Source organism: Tenrec ecaudatus, chromosome 5, assembly GCF_050624435.1.
Source record: "Tenrec ecaudatus isolate mTenEca1 chromosome 5, mTenEca1.hap1, whole genome shotgun sequence".
In the NCBI taxonomy this organism is placed as follows: Eukaryota; Metazoa; Chordata; class Mammalia; order Afrosoricida; family Tenrecidae; genus Tenrec; species Tenrec ecaudatus.
The window spans coordinates 97,963,502-97,967,890 of record NC_134534.1 but is presented as its reverse complement, the minus strand read 5'-3'; the positions used below and the strand labels follow the sequence as shown (position 1 = coordinate 97,967,890).

The 4,389-nt window shown below is 39.9% G+C and overlaps 1 non-coding gene across 1 annotated transcript; it reads left to right on the top strand.

The window, feature by feature from the left end:
• The first annotated feature begins 2,758 nt into the window (after positions 1–2,758).
• LOC142449603 (small nucleolar RNA SNORA57) lies at positions 2,759–2,907 on the top strand. Its single transcript, XR_012784739.1, has one exon. It is a non-coding gene; the product is annotated as a small nucleolar RNA SNORA57 (small nucleolar RNA).
• Positions 2,908–4,389: the final 1,482 nt, after the last annotated feature.

The following is a 4,389-nucleotide window of genomic DNA, read 5'->3' as shown; positions in this document are numbered from 1 at the left end:
TTTACCAGTGTGATTAAGGTTAAGAAGCTTGAGAATGAAAGATTCTCCTGGATTATTTGGAAGATTCAATCTAATCACATGGATTTTTAAAATCAAAGAACTTCTTCCTTGCCATGGTCAGTAGAAAATATGACTATGGAAGGGTCAGAGCCATGGATTGCTCAAGGTTTTGAAAAAGAAGAAAGAGGGAACACAAATAATATCTTTTAGAATGCTGGTTCCTGAGAGACAGAGCTTAAAAATGTCCCTGAAGTCTAGCTTTTCCAATTTGCTAACCAGTCCATTATCCCTGACTCCTATTCCCCTTAGTGTTTTCTCTCCCATCTTTGAGTTTCTAATTTGCTGCAACACATCACAGACGTCACAAACCATCAGGGAAATAGCTCACAAAGTTGTTGAAGCTCGCAAGTCCCAAACTTGTAGGTCAAACATTAATCAGGGGGCTTCTCCAACCCAAAGTGACTGCAAGGACAGACAAATCCAAATCAGAAAGCTGGAGAAACCAGTGTGTCAAGTCCCAAGAACCAGGGCCAGATGCAGGACCCAGAGCAAGAGAGTGAACTTTTCCACAAAACAAAACTCATTGCCATTGAATCAGTGCCGACTCATAGCAACCCCAAAGCTCTGTCTTACTCCTATGGAACTGTTGGTAGTTTTGAACTGCCCACTATGCAGACTGTAGCCCAATTCTTAACCATAGCACCACCAGGGCTCCTGAACTTTGCCAAAGTATATCTATATATTGGATGCAGACCAAACCCTCAAATAAATTTAGGGTAGTAGTTTGAGTCAAGATACAAACCCACCCTAATCCCGCTGTATTAGCATAATAGGCAACTCACTCCAAAATGGGTACATAATCATAAACACAGAGATTAGAGATTACAACACACCACAAATGGAGAACTGTGACTAGAAGGATTATGCTAAGTCATTCACTGCATTTCAAGGGATCATAAGCCAAGGAATACAGTTGTAAAGGCAAAGACATGATGCTCCGCAAAGCCCCCAGCAAGGAATGCAGCCTACTGATGTCTTAACTAGCCCAGTGAAACGCTTGTTAAACTTATGCCCTTTAGAATATTAGTGTAATAAATTTTTGTTATTTTAAGTCAAGAGGTTTGTAATAATTATTTGGAGCAGCCATTAAAAAACATACCTCCTCCCTCTTCCTCTTCCACTTCTTTTATTATATATACACCTTGCAATAACATAGATTTTTCTTCATTTTACTTTGGCCTCAATTTGGCTAAGACATAGATAAGAATAACATAAATCTGAAAAGGTCAATTACAGATAATCAACAGTTAAATCCCTTATGACACAGTTCTTACCTCTTCATTCACACAGATTGCAGTGAAATGTCTCCATGGCAAAACTTAGATCTGTTAAAAGCACTCTAACCACAAACATTGATCTCATCTCTACTTCCTCATACTTATGACTCAATATAACTAGGCGTAGGTTTACTGAACATATCCTATCCTTACAAAAGATACAATAGTATCGTGTGGAAATTACATTTCTGAGCTAGGACCCACCTCTATAACTTACCAACTTGGTGACTTTCCAGAGTGTGGTAGTTTAATAATTTCCATCAACTTAAAGATATATAAAAGTGTAGAGGTGGAATTCAACCTGTCAATCAGCTCACAGCCTGATGATGCCTCCTTGCAGTTGTGGCCTTCTCATAGAAGGGCCTGGGAACCTCCCCTGGGTTCTCTGCCTTCGCTTTTCTGCTAGCTAAATTTGATTGCTGACAGAGCTCTGGCATGTTAGGACCACCATTGGATCCACTCGACTTTGAAGCCCACTCCCACACTCCAGGCCTGTGATCTTCCAGCATTTTGCATCATTGCATGTGACCGCGTGAGTTTGACGAGGCACTTATGGACTAGTATCAGATTTATGGACTTGAGTTGTATTGGACTGGGATGTTTTCTTGACATGTAACTATTTCTTGATATAAAGATCTTTCTTACACCTACATGAGTATGTTAGACAGGTTTCTCTAGAGAAACAAAACACTAATAATTTTATATATTTCCTATAGATAGATAGACAGATAACATAAGAAGTAAGCAGTTAATTTATCTATAAAGCAGTACAAATGGCTCAGTGCAACTCACTTCCAGGAGACAGCTAATTTACTGGCAGTCCTTCAAGTTTTGAGGACCACTGGATAATCCTCTGTAGAGCAATTCAGGCCATCTGGACACAAGCAGCAAACAGCAAGGCAGGTCACCAACTGTCAGCCAGATGACAGGGTCTGACAGTGCCAAGCTCAAGAGATGTATATTTCAGTAGATGTAGATTCTTCAAGAGATGTAAATTCCAATGGTGCAGTGAAGCAGGTCTCGAAGGAACCTCAAATTACAGAGACACAGTCCATGGGTTAGGTGTCCCACAGGTAGTGTAGCTTGCAAATTGAGGCACAGAACAAGCAAGGCAGGAGCACACTGGTCTGATCATCAAAGAGCAAGAGACAAGAAAGGCGAGGCTCGCTGAGCCATTTCTTTCTCCGCCCTTCAATTAATCCCACATGTGTTCATTGGCCATGTAGGCACAATAAACCTACCTATCACAATGAGTGTTCCCAGATTTGTTTCTCTAGTCAACTAGGCCTAACACATAGTCACTTCTCTGCCTGTCAACTTTGATACCCAGAAGAACAAGGGAGGAAAAGTTCATTAAACTAAGCAATCTCTAAGGTCTCTATCTCCCTCTAATGTTCTCTTCTATAAGAATGCAGACTCGCCCTCCTTTTCTTGGCGGGGGCCAGGCATGCAGTACCGGTCCCCATTATGTACAGAGGCAGAGGGAGCGGACTCCGGTCTCCTCGGTATCATATCTTTGGTGCCACTGGCTACCCATCCACTGGTTCTATCCTCAAACACCGGGACAAGGACCTGGGGGAAGAAGAAAAAAAAGAATACAGACTCAAAATGATCCCTGTTTCCTTGCTAAAAGAAATGAAATGAAGCACAGTACTTCAATTCTTTGCACATACTAGCCCCTCTACATGAAATGCAATTCCTTTTCATTTCTTGTCTCTACCACATATCTTGAGATGGGAAAATCCTATCCTACTTTTAAAGTCCCAAATTAAATGACAAGTCACTTGATCACATCATCAGGAGTTAATCTCCATTGTAGCATGATAGCCCTTACTGCCTGTAGGTTTATCTCATGTATGTTGTTGTTAGCTGCTGATGTGGACTTGGTTCTATTTTATTTGCACTGTAGACAATGGAATGAAACACTGCCCAGCCCTGTGTGATCCTTATAGTCCTGGTGTGTGTCTATTGCGGAAGCCACTGTGCTAATCCATCTAACTGATGGTCTTCTTCTGTTTTGCTGACTGTACTTTACCAAACATGAGCTCCTTCTCCAGAAACTACTCCCTCCTAATACCATGCCCAAAATATGTGAGAGGAGGTTTCACCATCCTTACTTTTAAGGAGTATTCTGGATGTGTTATCCGACAGAACATTAATCATTCTTCACCACATCATAATTCAAATGCATCAATTCTTCTTTGGTCTTCCTTTTTATTGTCAGTTTTCACGTACATATGAGGCTATTGAAAATGCCATGGCTTGAGTCAGATGCAACTTGGTCCTTAAAGTTACATCTGTGTTTTTAACACTTTAAAGAGGTCTTGTGCAACAGATGTTGCCCAATGCAGCATATCCTTTAGTCCTTTGTTTGCTGCTTCTATGAGCATTGATTGTAGATTCTAGTAAAATGGAGTCCTTGACAACTTCAGTTTTTTTCTCTGTTTATCATGATGTTGCTTACTGGTCTAGTTGTAAGGATATCTATTTTCTCTATATTGAGCTTTAATCTATACTGAAGGTTGTAGCCTAGATCTTCGTCAGTAAGTGCTTCAAGTACCATTCATTTTGAGCAAGCAAGTTGTCTGCATATCATAAATGTTAATGAGTCCTCCTCCAACCCTGGGTTCAGCTTCTTAGATTGTTTGTTCAGTATATAGATTGAATAATTAGGGTGAAAGGTTATAATCTTGACAGAAATCCTTTTCCTAGTCTCCTAGATTCCATCTCCTCTTCACTTTCAGAGTGATTTCCATTATCCTCTGTCTTCTTTTCCTTTAACTTCATAGTAAGTCTTTATTCTACCCCTATTTCCAAGCAATCCCTTCTGTGGAAATAACAGTTGTATATCTATGTCTATATCTATATCTAGATCTAGATAGAGATATAGCTATATCCCCTCCCCCTTTGCTTGGATGTCAATTAATTAATAAAATAACATTTTTCCATTGTCTCAATAATATGAAGAATAAATGAACAATAGTGGGCTTATTCTCATAGTGACCTCTAGGACAAAGTAGAACTATAATGAAAGTAATCACTAGAGAACCAT